This window comes from Miniopterus natalensis, chromosome 15, assembly GCF_054644295.1.
Source record: "Miniopterus natalensis isolate mMinNat1 chromosome 15, mMinNat1.hap1, whole genome shotgun sequence".
Lineage (NCBI taxonomy): Eukaryota > Metazoa > Chordata > Mammalia > Chiroptera > Miniopteridae > Miniopterus > Miniopterus natalensis.
Window position 1 is genome coordinate 6,912,598 of NC_142095.1, and position 17,810 is coordinate 6,930,407.

General features: G+C 51.1%; 1 protein-coding gene across 1 annotated transcript in view; it reads right to left on the reverse strand.

Annotated features, from left to right (window-relative positions):
• Window positions 1-16,276, reverse strand: part of TRAK1 (trafficking kinesin protein 1) — an 85,693-nt gene extending 69,417 nt beyond the window's left edge. The window contains exon 1 of the mRNA XM_087824818.1: window positions 15,992-16,276. The gene's annotated coding sequence lies outside the window, so the exon portion shown is untranslated. The remainder of the gene's footprint in view (window positions 1-15,991) is intronic.
• Window positions 16,277-17,810: the final 1,534 nt, after the last annotated feature.

The window sequence follows — 17,810 nt, forward strand, 5'->3', positions numbered from 1 at the left end:
CATGGTTCGACTCCAGGGAGTCTGGGTGTCAGGTTCTGAGCTGTCGCACAGAGCACCAGCTCCGAGGATACCTACCCCATACCTTCCCCGACAGGAGCGCGGGAGCCTCTCCGCCTCACGGTCCCCTTCCCAGCAGGGCCTCCAGCGAGAGGCTCAAGTGCAAGCTTGTGCGACAGGACAGGACAGAACAGAATGTGGAGGAGTCCACGGGGACATGCCGGTGTGTTGTGCAACCGAGAGGGCAGGAGGAGGCAGGGCCAAGCAGAGGAGGAAGGGCCCTGCTCCGGGGGCCCCCAAATGTCAACACCAAGTTCAGTGTCTTTCCGAAACGGTGACTCCATTTGGGCCTGGTGTGGACATCTCCAAAAGCAGGTGGTCCTGCCTTACAGCTCAGACAGGTCCTAATATAAGGCACAGCTAGAACTGTACAGGCATTTCTTCTCTTTTAAAGGAAAAGTCAATGTGTATAAATCCAGTCCAGAGTTAAACCTCCAGAAACATGCTCAGAAAATGGAAAGTGTTACTGTTCATTTGAAGTTGTTTTACTAGGAGATAAACAGAAAAAAAATACTTTGGTTTTCTGATTTTCTTGGTAATTTCTCTTTAAAGTGCACATGCTCTATCTTGTAATTACACAACTACCAGGGGAAAATGTTTTTAGAGAAAAATAGCCAGGGTCGGTATGCTTGTGATTGAAGTGCCCACAGCTGAGTCAGTGTTTGCTGCCATAAACTGGAGGACACGTGCAGTAAACAGTGGGGTACACGAAAAACTGGTCCTGACCCTCCAACCAGTACTCTCACATGTGGGAGTGAATCTAAGAAAGGGCTCCAAAAACTCCAAGGCACAAAATACATAAGCACATTCACTGTGCATCCGATAAAAGTAAAAAACATGCAATTACAGGTTCCTCAAAAAGTTAAACACAGAATTATCTTATGATCCAGCAATTCTACTTCTGGGGATATGTCCCAAAGAAGTAAATGCAGGACTTGAACAGATATTTGTACACCCTTGTTCGTGATAGCATTATGAACTTAAACACAATGGCTGGAGCTTCAGCAGCCTTTTTAGACCATGAGGTTACCTTAAGGATGAAAGTCACAACCAGTATGGTGGACCTGAATGAAGGACAGGAGGAGCCTGGGGCCCTGAGGACAGCACCACAAAGCCTCCCTCTGAACTTCTTTTATTGAGAGAAAAACCAATCCTATGAAGTGAAGCCACTGTTCTATGCAACCAAACCTAATCCTTGGTGATACAGGTAGTTACCCTTTAAATTATTACTAGGAGGTGAATCTGTATTTCTCTCACTATCCATAGCAAAGATAGGGTAACTTACTTGTACCTCATCTCACCAAGCTCCTTCCCATTTCTTGGGTTCTGTCACCCCAATCTCCGGGTACAGATCCAGTTTCCTGTTTTCACATTATTGACTTTTTACGCCTGGAACTGCTTTCTATTTTCCTAAACCACTTTTACCCAGTATTTACAGTGAGACGCTCCAAGGCCTGCGCAGCTGCCTGGCAGGGTTCAGGATACATATCCTTCCACCTTTCCTCTTCTCCCCAAAGTCAGCTCTTACTAGGGGACCGTGGAAGGCAGTTAGCATCGAGGGGTAAACTCTGAGATAAAGAGTTAAGTGCCGAATCAGGAAAACTTAATTTTACTCAGAGAACAAAATTTTGTGAAACCATAATACCTACTGTGCCTCCACCATTCAATGCAATCAACTGTCCTATTGTTAATTGAAATAATTTCCTGAACGGGAAATTCTGTTTATAAGCGAACAATGGTTACTTTTTTAGAACATCAAATGAGATCAGCTGGATATTAAAAGACTTCAAACTCATCCCCCACCATGACTACAGCCTGATGACAATGCACAGTGAAGCAATATGGATAAAAGAAAGAAAACCGAGAGGGAAATGATTCCATGTTACTTGAGCCAGGTTTCAGCCCTACACAGACACAAATGCAAAGTTACACAGGACAACCTCCTACAAAGAAAACAAATGAAAAAGTATACACTATGATAAAGGGGAGATGTTAGCGTTACCGGGGGACGTGGTTACAATGTACAAACGTCAGAAGCGGTGTCAGTGTCTAGCAGGAGGACGTGCGGATAGCATGGTGGTCACCCAAGAAGGCCCCTCGCTCCGTTCTTCAAGGCGAGGGTGAGCCCTGAGGCAAGAAACCAAGAGTTGGCTTTTTGAAAACGGACTGGGGGTGAGAGCTAAAGAGTCTAAAGTTCCTGTTTGAGGTGATGAAATGCTCCAAAACTGATTGTGGTGATGACTGGAACATACTAAAAGCCATCCAATGATACACTTGGTGTGGGTGAATTATAGGATGTGTGGATTACATCTCAAGGAAGCAGTCTCATACACACACACACACACACACTGCAACCACATAAAGCAGGGTCCCTGAGCGCACTCACTTCCGTCAGTAACGGGGCCACACCTCTGAGAAACAGAAACACTGCTCAGGAGAGGTAAACTGCCTTCCACAGCAACTGCTTGGAAAGCCCACGGAGCTTGTAATACCTTTTCCAGACATTTCTACTGAAAATGGGTTAGGCAAAATGAGACTTCATGCTTAGAAACAATAGCTGTGGCTGTGTAGGGAATTCAATGCCACAGAACAACTGTTTACAGCTTAACAATGCTGAGTGGGTGGGGTACTACTGAACTCACCAACAGTCCCTGGAGGGCTTTTTCTGGTTTCTCAAGTAAAAAGGGCTAGTTCTCTCTTATGGTTAAGTTGATGCAGATCAGGCCATGAAGGTCTCGGCCAGGAGTCCACAAATTATGGCCTACAGTGAACCTCAGCCCCTGCCTGTCTTTAGAATTAAAATTTTACTGGAACACAGTTAGATCTGTTTCTATAGGTGCTGCCTATGGCTGCTTTGGGCTATAAGAACAGAGATGAATAGCTGTGACAGAGACCACAGGACCCACAAACCTGAAATAATTATACTCTGGCCCTTTACGGAAAAGTCCAACCCCTGCTCCAGGCCACAGGAGCCCGAGTCCCTCCTTCCCTTCCCCGCATCCACCCCAGCTCTCTAGTCCAGCAGGACTAAGAATAAACAAAGGGCTTGGAGGTCACTGACACCGTGGGGCTTCCCTGAAGACCCACCTGTGTACCTCCATCATTCAAGGCGGCTCCTTAAGTACCTGAGGGTCTTCTAAAACCCCAGGCTGTTCACAATCTTCCTTCACTCCCCACCCTTGCTAAGGTTCACTGTGAATGAAATATCATTTTGCAGCTCTGTGACTTTGAGCCAGGCCACAGAAGTTGCTCTGGACAGAGAAATGTGAGTGGACGGAACTTACTGCATGTCTAACCAACACTTGGACTGTACCTGTGTGGTTGAGTGTCCTCTTGAGCTCCTGTCCTCTGCCAAGGAGAGGGTGACCCCACACAGCAGATGCCCCGTTAGCCCAAATTCTGCAATGAGTGACAAGTGGAACAGACCTGAAGCAAAGCCCAGGCCATCCTCAGGTGACCTACAACCACGGTCATGGAATAAATGATGCCACTGTGCACTTGGGAGCTGTTTGTTACTCAGCATTTCTACAGCAAACCTGACTGATACACACCCAATTTTAAATCACATAAGGTACGACCACTGAGAACTAGAAGAACAGAGTTCACACCACCATCAGGATCACCTGAGAAGTTTAAACAAAAAAGACATGGCCACACTAGGCTCTCATAACATGCTCTCTTATAAAAACAACTAGAAGCAGCTCCAGCAAAGAGCACATGGGGTAGAATAAAATAAAGGTAGATAGATCGAGGCAGGAGAAGGGGCTGGGTTGGGGAGGGAGGATTTCTTTTGTTCCACCTACACAACTAAAGTTGCCTGCCTCACCTGTTGGGCTCTCTGGACAATCCCTCCGTTCCTTTCAAAAGTGGCAAACCCAGGGGCTGCAGGTACCTGGTCTCAAGGTCAAGGCTGCCGCTCCTGTTGCTAGTGCTTCCCCGGACCACTAGGTGGTGCTGCACCCGCACCCGGACATGCCCACTCCCTCCCTCCCCGTCCTGGCAGAGGAGAGCGAGCCAGCACAGGATTTGCAGGCCCTTCCTCAAACTCAGGTTGGCCTCCACCCATTTCCACTCGCCACAAACGCCCACATAACTAGAGGGAGACAGAGGTGAAATAACACTGCGTGATGGAGCGCAAACCTGCACCCGAATTGTCTGTTACGAGCTTTGTTCCATACAGAAAAAAAAGTATAATTCTATTTATCAGATAACATGCTGGGTTGGGACTGAGAACAGAATTCCCACAGAGAAGAGAAGCAATGTCAGGGTCCCCATGACCACAGGCTGAGCCTCGTATCACCTTTCCAACCATTAAGAAGCAAGACCTTCCTCTCTCCCACCGAGGCGGCTCGGTTTGCCCCCCCCCCCCCCCCCCCCCCCCCGTTCCATCAAACCCCAGCCGGGGCTGAAGTCCACCTGGATCACAGAGGTTCAAGTCCTGGTCTGAGCCGGCTCGTCCGGCCACGTCTGGTCTGTTTTCTTCCATCTGCCTTTAAACATCCTGTTCACCTCAGACTCACGCCGCCTTGTTTACGTCCCCTTGTCCACTCCCCGGTCCCTCCACCGGCGGCCTCAGGCTCGCAGCTGGCCAGGCTGGTGTCACCGCCTCTGACCTAGACACCATCCAACTCCCCAGCCTCTCGACTCCTGGACCTCGTGGCCCACCTCTGCCAGCGACACCTGGGACACCTCTGAGATGGGAACTTCAGGTGCCCCCTCCCTGACCACGGTCCCCACCCCTGGTCCCTCCAGGGTGCCTCTAATCAACACCCTCTTCCCACCCAGTGTGAATCCCACTGCCCTGCTTCCACAGCCCTCCCTTCTACACTTCCACGTACTTTCCTGGCCCTTTCAGGACAAAACCCGATTCTGGATGAAACCAACTGTCCCCTCACTCCATGCTGCAGCTGGGCTCCGAGGCACCAGGGGACTCACAAAGCACGATGGGGCTGCCAGAGAGCCCTGGGATGCCTCGGACACCTACCCTGGGGTCCCCATGCTCAGCACTGGGTCTCCTACTCCAACAGGGGTGGGCGGGGGGGAGGGAGGTGGGCTGGATGAGATCTGAACCGGCCTCCCAGCGGGGCAGTAACAGGGTGAAACTGCTTTCCAGACGCCCAGAAGGTGGGCGGCGGTTCTTTGCATGTTCTGGCCCCTCCCTCTCTCTCCTGGTGGTCAGTGCCCTCCGGAAGACCTCCAGAATTCAGCCGTCAGACCTCTCACTGGGCTTCATTCCCCTCCCTTCCCCCATGACTCCATCTAAGAATTCAAAGACCTACTACGCGCTGACTGCATGCAGAGGGTCATTTCTCTCCTCTGGTCACTCACCTTCAAGCTCACCCTCGCTGTCTGCTGACCCCTTTACTGTCTTCCTGCCTCCAGCTCAACCCAGTGTGTCCCAAATGACACGAAGCCCCTCCACTGTCACAGGAGGAGTGTGAGATAGCGTGAGAGGGTGCCTGTCACCCACACGCACTGGGAGAGGGCCAGGGTGCACCAGGCCAGCTCACACCCACATGTGCTGGAAAAGCGCCGAAGAACATTCGCCCAGTGGGGCCGATGACCTGCTGTCTTCCCTGGGAATCCTGCCTGACGGTGGCACAGCTTCCGGGGGTGCAGGGAAAGGCGTAGTCCCAGGCACCAAGAGATCTGGGTTCGATTCCTGGTCAGGGCACATGCCCGGGTTGCGGGCTCGATCCCCAGTCAGGCGCGTGCAGGAGGCAGCCGATCAATGACTCTCATCACTGATGTTTCTGTCTCTTTCTCTCCCTCTCCCTTCCTGTCTCTGAAATCAATAAAAACATATTAAAAATAAATATAAAAAAATAAAAATGAAGGAAGAGAAGGAACACTGAAAATGAAAGTCCTACGAGGTATTCCTGTGGAAATGAAATGCCCGCTGGCTCCCGGTGCTGGGCCGTCTCCCGAGGACGGCGGTTTAGAGTCGGACCTGCAGGCCTCCCAGGGCGCGCCACCCGCGGGCGGCCCACCAGCACGTCTGTTCATCCTGCTTACCAGGACGGAAGTCTGGGCAATCGGGGCATATGTGGGGATCCCTGCTCATATAAGGCCCAGGTACACGCAGCGGGTGACCAAAGTGTGGCTCCTCATGGCTGGAATTCAAAATCCAAGCCTCCAGACAGCGGCGCCAGGTGGGGTGGGCAGGCAAGCGCTGTACGGGAGACTCCACTGCAAACTGGGCTGGCTGGGCCAGCAGGACAGAGACTGGGAGCGAAGCTGGGCCGTAAGTAAGAAGTACTAGTAATGGTTACGGAACCCTCTCCACGCACCGCGGCACAGGGCACTTCGTAGGAATCACCACACGGAGGACCCACAACCCCGAGGTCCCCTTGCCATGCCCATCTCAGAGATGCAGAAACAGGTTCAAGGACTCAAGGACTTGCCCAAGGTCGTGAGTCACACCCAGACCTCCCTGCCCCGGAGCCAACATGCTTTAGGCCCCACACCCTAGGAAGGCACAGACCGTCCACGGGGGCTGAACTATGGGGGCGGACGTCCCACAGGAGCGAGTCCACGGCACCCTGAGAAACTGCAGCAGCAGTTTCAGAGAAACCATTCATTCATTTCCTCTTAAACCTTTGTATGTCCAACAAGGTTTCAACAAGACCACTGGAATACGCATAAAAGAAGAGCAACCTATAAGTTTATCAGAGGGAGGCCGGAGTTGGCAAAGGACAATGTTTTACCAGAATAGCGACTCACGGAAAACCTAAGGCAACGGAGCTTCCTAGGAGGCAAAGCAAAAAGACACCCCCCCCAAACAAACAGAAAACCTCACTATTCAATACAAGGGAAACATAAGAGAAGAGAAAATAGTTCGAACATGAACCTCAAAAGTTCATCATGAAGTTTTTGATGCAAATGCGAAATACTACAATGGGAGGCATCTTTAAAATCATTTTTACAAATGATACAGTCACTGCTGCAATCAACTAAGAGTTGTTTGTAAGCAGAGGTCCCATGCTACAGGTCCACGGAGACGTTTAAATCAAGGTATTTTCACATCCGCAGAAGGTCCTACCGGACTTCCTACGGAGCTTCAGGCTTTTCTAAGTATTTTCACAAAAATATGTCCCCTGCTCCCCCCAATAGCCCACATTCCCATTAGACGAGCAGAGGAACAAATTCTGCCTCCCCAGCAGCTCCAGACGCCTGCCGGACTGCTGCTCCTAGAGGCCACACACCCCGCGGCCTCCCGGCCTGCCACGTCCGGCAGAGCGAGCTGCACAAACTGACAAAGGTGAGCTGGCCACTGACACTGAGAAGAGGGCGAGGGGAGAGGAAGGAGAGGAGTCAGCGGCGAGGGGAAGATGAGCGCATTTCTGAGGCGCGGGTGGGGAGTGTGGGCGGAAGAAAGAACAGAATAAGCCTGGGCTCAGAACGTGGAGGAGGGGGCCACGGGGTCCAGGCTCAGAGACAAGACAGACGATGGGGAAGGGGCCTGTAAGCAGGGGAACTGAAGGGCGACATTAAATCCACTAGGCCAGCTGCCATCCCCCCGCCCCCACCCAGCAGCAGGAATCCCAGGATTTCCCCGCAGGCCAAACATAGATGGACGATGATAAACAAAGACGCAGAGAGATGATAGGTAGGTTGGTATGTAGGCAGACACAGACTGGTGTTAGAGAGACAGACAATAGTAACAAAGCACATTGATAAGTGAGCAACTACTACGTGCCAACAGCACGCTAAGTCCTGGGCGCGTGTGAGCTAATTACTCTTCACAGCAATCCAGTGAGGCACTGCCATGCGCCCCTCCTACAGCTGGCAACTGACGTATAAATAATAATTATCTTACTCAGAATTATGGAGGAAACTCCTCCATGAGCTACAACTAGAAAACTAGTAAGCACTTACCTCGTCATAGAAAAAACATTCCTCTAGGAAACACCAAAAGATGTTCAATGTCCACACCCTGAGAGGAATACAAACCGAGACCAGGCGCGAGGCGGTTTTCTATATCTCACCCGCAAAGAGGAGATGTTTGCTGATGCCCAGAGTGCCCGGGATGCGGGCCCAAGATGCTCTCCCACGTACGACGTCTCTGGCAACATCCATCACAACTCCAGTCCCCACTCGAGGAATTCTCACAAGCGTGCTCATCACATAGTTGCTCCAGTGTGTGGGAACACAGACACCCCCTGCAGCCCTGCCGTATTTGCAAACTGCTGGTCCATATTCCTTGGCATGCATCACTCATCATACCTACTCATCAATTTTTGTGTATCTACTCCTCAATGGATGGACATCGGGGCTGCTTCTACCTTTTGGCAATTATCAGTTACACTGCCTGGAACACTTGCGTATAAGGTATGGTGTGAACTTACATTTTCATTTCTTGGGTATGTAACCAGGAGAACTGACAGGTCACACAGTAACGACGCAGTAACTATGTGTAACCGTTAAGGAAATGCCAGACTGTTGTCCACGGTGGCAAATGAATGTTGTTTTAAGCTGCCAAGGTTTGGGGAAATTTGTTACACAGCAATAGATAACTAAGGCATGAGAACTAAACAAAGTTAGATATAAAAGGCATTTAGGACAATGCCTAGTACCTAGTAAGTGCTCTATCAATGTTAGCTATCATTATCATCGTCAGTATCTTCCTGCCACAGGGCCTTTGCTTCACTGCTTGGAATGCTCTTTCCCCCCTCCCTACACCACTAACTCCTACATATCCTTCAGACTTCTGCTTAAATGCCGCTTTCCCATAGAAGCCTTCTTGGAAATGCCAACTCCGAAATCCCCTCTGCACAATCTCTTAGTGCCCTGCACTTCTCCTATGAATATCAAACACAGTCATAGTTCAATAGAAATCTGTGTAACTATTTTTAAGACATTTCCCTCTTCTGAAATAGAAAAGAATCTCCAGCTGGCCCAATGCCCTACCCTCTGTACACGCAACAGAAACTCAGTGACACCCCTCAGAGGCCAGCAGCCCACTGGACAAACGAGCAACGACAGAAACAGGCTGGCTGCAGAGAACGAAACACAACAGAAAGGAGGCACGGACGCATTCACAGTGTAAAAGACACAAAATAAGATGAAATACCAATTTTTTTATGGCTACCTGACTAGCCACGATGAAAAGCATTGATAATACCCACACTTGGCAGGAAACTGCCAGGAACGGCCACTCCCTTGTGCTTGGGCCCGGGCGACGGACAGTTCACTCTCTGTAGGGCAGTGTTGTGAGCCATGTGCACCAAATCCTAAATGCACGTCCCCCTGTCAACTTACAGACACGCAGGATAAGTGACCCCAAAGACACACTTGCCAGAATGTTCCGCCTGGCCAGAGTGGCTCAGCTGACACAGCATCATCCCGAGCACCGAAAGGTGCCAGTTCTGGGTCAGGGCACATGCCTGGGCTGTGGGTTTGATCCCCAGACAGGGAGCATATGGAAGGCAACCAATCAATGTTTCTCTCTCTCTCTCTCTCTCTCTCTCTGTCTCCCTTCTTCTATTAAAAAGCAGAAACTAGAAACAACTAAAAGCATCCTTCAAGCAGGGACTGCCAGAGGCAGGGGCACTTTCTTGGATCTTGAGCGGCCGAGTACAATGAGTTGCCTTTGCGGCTGCACCTTCACAGCAATTCTGCCAGCAGGGGCTGCTCCTCCAGCCACATCCACCTTCACACCCGCGTAGTTACAACTGAACCCCAGGTTCCATCTTTTTACTTAAGTGTCTCCTTTATGTTACGGTGAGGTGTTACATTGGCTCTTGTAAAATTATGTGTTTAGGGGGACTAGGTATCTATTAATTTCAGATTAATAAAGGAGAAATAACAAAATGTTTCATATAAAAAGAAGCATTACGTCTTCTGGTTTAAATAAATGATTGATCATAGCGATACAGCCACACAATGGGAGACGATGTAGCCATTTTACGGGATGAGGCAAGATTACATACACTGTAATAAAACATCCGTAGGTAACACTGTGCAATCTTTTCTAAGGCAGATCAGGGTAGATGATATGGTCCCACTCATGCTGTTAGAAAGAGAATTACATGCATTAAAACTTCCTGGAATGTGGCCTGGCTGGGTATCATCTTGGTGCACCAAGGTTGAGGGTTCAAATACAGGTCAGGGCACATACAGAATCAACCAAGGAATGCCCAAGTAAGTGAAACAACAAATCTCTCTGTCTCTCCTTCCTCTCTCTCTCTCAAATCAATAAATAAAAATTAAAAACAAGCAAACAAACAAAACCTCCTGGAGTGATTTTTTAAAACTGTTACACTATAAATGGTGGAGTTACTCTGCATTGACTACGCTTTGGTACAATTTCAAGTTTTACCACTTGCATGTGTTATTTTTTTATAATTTAAGACCCTCGTTAAATGAAACCATTAAAAATAAAAATCCAGAATGAAGGAGGTTAACTTCAATAAGGTCAGGACACAATACTGCTGGGTCCTGACCCCAAGGATCCATTTTACACAAGAGGACAGCTTCTCTCCATGCCTCCTTAAAGGTGCAGGTGACAATGGTACCCACCCGGCAGGGCTGTAGGGTTGTTCTGGGGACAAAATGAGTCCCCACAGCAGGTCTGGAAGCCAGCCAGGCACAGAGCAGCTGCTGGGTAAGTGTCAGCCTCCGTTAGCACTCGCGATAGCTAATTTTATGTGTCAACTTGACTGGGCCACAGAGTGCCCAGCCATCTGTCAGACATTATTCTGGGTGTTTCTGAATGATTAACATTCATATTGATAAACTGAGTAAAGCAGGTTGCCCTCCCTAATGCGGGTGGGCCTCATCCAATCAGTTGAAGGTCTCGATGGAATAAAGAGGCTGATGTTCCCACGAGTAAGAGAAGATTCCTCCTGCCTGACTCTGCCTTCAAACTGACATCAGTTTTCTCCTGCCTTTGGATTCAAACTGAAACATTGGCTCTTCCTAGGTTGCAAGCCTGCTGGTCCTTGGCCTTGACCTACACCATTGGCTCTCCTGAGTCTCCACCTTGCTGACTACAGATCTTGGGACTTGTCAGCGTCCATAATCATGTGCACCAATCCCTTATAATAGATGTGTATGTGTGTGTCTTGGTTCTGTTTCTCTGGACAGCCCTGACTAATGTAGGATTTACGAAATCTAATTCATTCCAGGTCTAATTACAGCTATAAAGTTTCAGTTCATGATAATTTCGGCTTGATTGGCTCATCTGCCAATGTTCACATGAGAGCAGGGTTCAGAGGACCGAGACAAGGTTCTGACTCAAAGTTCCTCACGGGGCCATGAGTCCGAGTCACCAGTGAACTGTGTGGCCAGGGGCATATCCAAACCCACCTACGAGGCCTGATCCCGATAGTGGCACCTCTGCACCCTCCTCAGTAAATCCCTGGAAAGCCCTGGCAGAGCTCGGCTGTGTAGGAAGAACAGGGTGCTAAATAAAGGCAGAGGCCCATGCCTGGCCCCTTGCTCAGCAACTGAACCCTGATCTGGTCACATTGAAAAGAGAGCACCTTGACAAAGCATGAGCCTGCAGGTGACAGGCCCATACTTGCAAGTCAAATGAATGTAAATCCATTATGAAACTTAGCATTTAAAGGAACACCATTAGGAGTGCTATTCATGGCTGGGATCAGTGTTCTGAAGTCCTGCAAAGCATCCCTGCTTAAGTCTTTAATAAGACTACTCTTTAATTTTTTTATTATAATTTATTATTTGCCAGCTTCCTAAAATGGTTTCAAGTGAGCAAAGACTAACACCAATGCATTAGATACATTCGAGGCTTATTTCAAATTCAGAACAAAAACCAATGAGGAGGACGGTAATAATGTATCAAACACCTGGAAATGTAGCCCCCCAACCACATGTCAAGGGTCTCACCAATACATTTTAACTAAATGTTATGATGTATGTCAAAAAGCCCCTGTGATAAATGCTCTACTCACTCACCTAATGAAGAGGAACTGAGGGGAAGAAAGAAGCTGGTGGCCCAAAATCATTTAGAGCACATTTAAAAGACCTGAGCGTTTTGTGCTTTTGCTAAAGATCAGTTAGACCCCCGCCACTCCTGCATTAAAACTGCAAAAACAAATCAACTGTCAACTAGGGGAGATTCCACTGAGAGAAAGTCAAAAGGAGCAAAAGGTATTTCCAAGTTACATTTGTAACATTGCTAAGTTACAAATTGAGAAAGGAGTTTTTTGTCCTAGATTCTAATTCACATCTCCTCACTCTGTGAAAAAGGGGATATTACAGCTGCCCATTCTTTCCTGTTTCATTTAGACAAGCAAGTAGCTTTTAGATTATAATTTTTCAATGGAAAACACATTAAGAATTTTATTCTAGACAAGAATTAATAAGAAAGACCTTAATTTAACTCTTGAAGTCCATAGTATTTTATTTGAGCATGTTTGTGGACAATAAATCCTCGAATTTGGTGGCTTAAATTAGTGAGAGACAAGGAACAATCCCAAGTGGTGGCCCTGAGAAGAAGAGGGCACCCAGACAGGACTGCTCCTGGAGGCGCCTGGAGCCACTCTCATCTGGGTCACACCTGCGCCCACCCCCAGGGCTCTGGGGGCCAGGCCAGTTCTCCTCAATGGACGGATCCCAGCAAAAAGCTGGCCAAGAATAGATGCCGGCTGAGCAGAATTACTGAATAAACCTGAAACTACACACACACACAAACACAGACATTCACAGCATCTCTTTAATCTCCTCTCATGCAAAGTCTCCTACGTCCTGACACCTAAAACTGGCCCAGGACAAGAGGAGCCCCAGCTCCCAGGGGTTCACCGGTGTGTGGCCCAGACAGCCTGGGGCGACAGCATTGAGACAACACAGAAACCAGGTGGGTCAGCAACAGTCAGACTCCAACCAGCTCAGAGGAAAGTCTGCCCCACAGCCAGGAGACAAGCCAGAGCAGAGCTGCTTAGCAAGCTCCCCATCACTGGGGTGTGGGTCAGAAGTACCAGGCCAAGCGCATTTAGTAAAAAAGAAATAAAAAATGAGGGCGGAAAAGACGGAAGGAGAGAGGAGACGCTGTCTACCGCTGGTCACCTTTTGAAAACTTCCTTGCTGCCCCCGACACCAGCCAACCGAGGCTCTCAGAAACCAGGACGAAAGCACAGAATTTAGGAAAACCACAGAGCTGGAGAGGTCGGAGGGCCGGAGACGCCATTCAGATGCTGCACAGAGCTGTCACGGGAACGTGGTGGGAGTCGGGCAGGCCTGGTCCCAATTCAGCCCTACGTCCCGTGGCCCTGCGTCCCTCTCCCCCTCAGCCTGGATGAGGGGACGAGGGGTGAGCAGCCACTAAGGTCCCTCTGCTTCGCCGGTCAATGGTTCAACATTGCAATTTCCCTGCCACACGCCCCAGGAAGACCTGGCCAGCAGAACAGAGCAAGAGAGAAACGACGCGCCCCGGGGTCCGTTCTCCTTTCCAGCCACACGCACCACAGAGAAAGCCAACAGCGGCCAAACAGGCGAGCATCCACTTACCACCCGCGCCTGTCCGCGTGGGCTCGCCCTGGCACTGTCCTGGCAGGGGCTGGGCCCCTACGGGCCGCCTGATCTGAAACACCAATGCCATGTGCAGCAATAAACTCCAAGGCAACTCGGAGAGGGAAGGGGCTCTTCTCCACCAGAGCCGGGCCGCAGCACCTCGGCCCCGCCACTCCCACGCCTCCCTCAGCACTTTTCCCGTCTGCCTGTTGGGGCAAAGCCTAGGATGGGAGCTGCCCTGGCCGCACAATGGGTTACGCAACCAAGGCAGGCCGGGCACCCTATCGGCTCATCTTGTAAAACCGCCCCAAACAGAAGATGACGCACCTGAAAATGTGATATCCCCAGGTTGGGGGTAGGGGGTGATGGGCTTTCGGCTTTGCCTAAAAACTGCAGAGGAACAAACAGTCTCCTGTTCGGCTCGGCGCTCCCTGGGAACAGGGGGCGGAGCGTATTTATCCGAGACCAGACTGCCTTTGGCAAAGCCCCGGGAGTCCACTCCTGTATCCCCGGGGACGCTCCAGTGGCTCCGAGAATGTTTTCCACTGTGTGTCTTCCTCTCAATGAGCATCTACTGAGACTTGAACCTGAGCGTGATCTGCATGGTCTGGCTGCCCAGCACCTTAAACAGGTAACACTGCCTGTGTTTACTCTCTTGTTTACCCAGCCGCAGCCAAAGGTGACAGCGCTGAGCTCCACCTCTCAGCCGTCCTCCGGAGCTGGCTGCAGGTATCCCAGCGAGGTGCCTTTGGTGACCACGCCCTGCACAGTCTGAGGTTTCAGCCCTATGTTCTGCCATTTCTTTGCCCTCGGTTGTCAAGTTCAGAGAAAGTAAAACCGCCTAACAGGCTGGATGTTTCCTGGATTTCACTGGCACAGACGCCAGAAGAATCCCAGGGATTAGTTCACCTGTTTGGACAAACGAAGACACAGCTGGGACTCCGCCTCCTCCTCCATGAAGTCCACCAGGTCTTCCTCTAACTTTACCCCCTCCGAGGCTTGGCCAGGCACCCTGCCTGGTGCTCTCCCGTGCACCTGTGCCCATTGCTGTGCCAGCCACAGTGCACGTCCAGTTTCCACTCGCTCATCTGGCTCCCCAACTACACCGTACTCCTGGGTGACAGAGAACCTGTGGCCCAGGGTCGTGACCTGGATGCATGTCCCACCCCCTCAGAGCTCAGGGATCTTGGGCAGGATGCTGAACATTTCCTGATTTAGTCTCTTTACCTGTAAAAAAGGGGTAACAGACCTCCATTCACAGGGATACAGTAATAATTAAGTGACAATTTATTTACTCAACAAATGTCTACTGAGCACTGGCCACAAGCAGGCGCTAATGCAGTTGCTGGGATTCAGGGGCACACACGTCCTTGCCCTGAGGTTAGTTTATATTCTATTTATATTCTGCAAGGGTAGCTCATGGCTAAGTCTGGGGAGAAAGATAAAGCGGGAAAGGGAGACAGGGAAAGGTAGGGGGATCACTCTTTCTGCAGGGGGGTCTCATTCCCAACCAAGTGCCATATGGAGAAAGTGAAGAGGGAGCCATGAGGACATCGGGGGTGGAGGCGACCCAGGTGTCGGGCAGCTGCAAGAACAAGGGCCCCGAGGAGGGATGGTCCTGTGTGTCCAAGGACTAGAGGGGCGGCCAATGTGCCCAGAGTGGAGCGGGCACCGAGAAGCCAGGTGAGAGGGGCAGGGGAGCCCTGTCACTTACACCCTCGCAGGCCACGGTCCGAATGAAGCAAACATGCACATTTTAAGCTGTCATTGGGCATTATTTCAAACACGAGGACAAGATCAAACACTGCGGACAAAACTGAGAAACAAAGCAAGCCGCAACACAGATACAACTGGGCTTGGCTGTAATTACGCTCCTGGCTGCCACTCCGTCGCCAACCTACACCTTTGCCACCCAGAGCCTCTGGTGCTGCCACCGAGCACCTGCCCCAGTGAAGACCGTGGGGGACAGAAAGGAGCAATCGCTCCAGCACGATGTGACAATCAGCAGACGTTGCCAGGGCGGGGAGGTGATAATCCTGCTCCTGGGACACTGCAGGGTGTGACTGACACAGGCACCTGTAAGTCTTGCAGATCTTGACAGTGTACAAAGGGCGCCGTGTGCAGTTCCCGTTTCTGCATCCTGCAGGCCACTGTGTCTCATTCCCACGACACCCATCGTGTGTCTGAGGAGACGGAGCCTGAGAGGGGCCCGTGCCACACGCACCGAGTGTCACTACAGCTGTGCACACGCCTCATCAATGTTCCTGTCTTTAACCTTCAGGGCAATTCTACGAGGTGCCGTCTCCATCTCGGACAGGCCGGTTCTTGATGGGCAGCCTCACGATCCCAAAGCTCAGACTCTGGTGGTCCCCCCCCACCCCCTACGACCCTACCCCAGGCCCACCCGGTGGCCGTATCCTTCCCCCTCCTCCCTCCCTGGCAGGGAAAGGTCCCGTACCTGTGATGGTGCAGGCATCCCGATACCCTCTGTAGCTGGGAGCATCTTCCACAGCCTCGCTCACATAGTGCTCCTCAGGGCTGCCTGGGCTGCAGGCTAGGACCGCATGGTGGCACGCCTCCGGAGAGGGCACAGCGTGGGCCAAAGCGTCGTCGTGCAGAGCTGTGGCGTCCAGCTTGGCAGGTTTCACGGGGAGGTGCCCACTGCCATCGGGGGTCCCGCTGCCGGAGTCTGGCGCAGTCGGGCGGACGGCCCCCGGGAGGTCCGGCTCCCCAGCAGGGCTTCCTCACAGGGGGTCTGTGGGACAGTCAGAGAGAGGAGCACAGTTACTCAGAGTCCGAAAAAACAAAAATCCTTAGAAAATACGGGCCCCGAGATGACATAGGTTCAGGTTGCAAATTCTGAAAACTGCTTCCTTCAAGCCAAAAACTGACAACTACAGACCTTTTCCAAAGGAAAAAACCACAAGCAATTTCAGGAGAATCAGCCCATTCACAAGTTCCGGGGATCCAAGGTTAAAACCCTGGGGCCCAGCAGGTCAAGCTCTCTCTAGGGGCCACTCCAGCAATACCAGCCTAACCCTAGGACCATGCACAGCTCCGTTTAAACTCTGACGACCAAAATACAATTGCTGTAAAGGGATGGTGCATAACAGAGGCTATCCAAGACTCTACTGAGCTCCAGTTATAGCAAACTGCGTGCCAGGGATGTGCCCACACACTCAGGAGAGCGCTCCTGCCCTAGGGGTTAACCTTTAATTCAGCCATGGCCCCTCTCCTCCCGGCATTTCCTTCTCCGCGTGACACCCAGTCACGAGCTGTTTATTTCACAGGGTTCCCTTTGGGAAGAGCCTCTCCATGTGCCACCACCAGGATGCCCTCATCTGCACCTGTCCAGGACTCAGGTCTCTCACAAGCTGTGAGCTCCTTGAGAGCACGGGCTGGTCCTGACAGCTGCTAGGTACTAAGTGAATATTTGCAGAACACGCAATAATGACTGAAACAAGGGGTTTGGCGCAAAGACGTTGAGGGTCCCCCAAAGCTAGGAAGCTGTGTCCAGTGCTTTGCAGGTTCTAACTGATGCCACCTGCTGCCACCACCCCTGTTCTCCACTGGGGACTGTAACCAGCCCCATTTTACAGTTGAGGAAAAGAACACTCAGAGAGGTTTAGTAAGTTCCCAAAGGTCACACAGCCAGCAAAAGGGGGAATCACTTGGATTAAGCCAAGCGATGAGACCCCAGTGCAAAAAGTATTCTGGGCACCTGGCCTCCTGCCACACGTCCTGCCTCCCTTCACTCTCACACAAGCCGGCATTTCTGAGGCTCCACGCGGGTCCAGGGACAGAGCAGCCGCAGCCCCGGCGCTCTCTGGCTCCAGCCAACGCTGGCACACTAAGCCAAGGGCTCCTTTCAGGCAAAGGACACAAGCAAGGCTCAGAGTGAGGGTGGCGGCCCCCAAGCAATGAAAGCGCCTCTGTTTCACGCACTGAATTCCGCTGGGGAGCCTGCAGGGAGGAAGGATGTTTCTCGGCAGAGGAGGGAGAAATTCTGCAACCTGGTCAACTTCTCCGCAGAAAGAGGTGCCAGGGAAAGAAGCGGGAGAAAGTCTACACGGAGGCAGCTCTGCATTCAGCTCAGAGACTCCGCCTGCCTGGCGCCTGGGTCCCCTTGGCCTGGGTCCCCTGCCTCACTCTCCTCAGCCCTCGGCCAACGATCCCAGCCCCCAGGTGGTCAGAGGACTGGACAGGCTGTCAAGCCGATTCCAGTTCATTGTTGAACTCGGCTTTGCTGACCAAATACACACGTGAAAGTTCCTAAG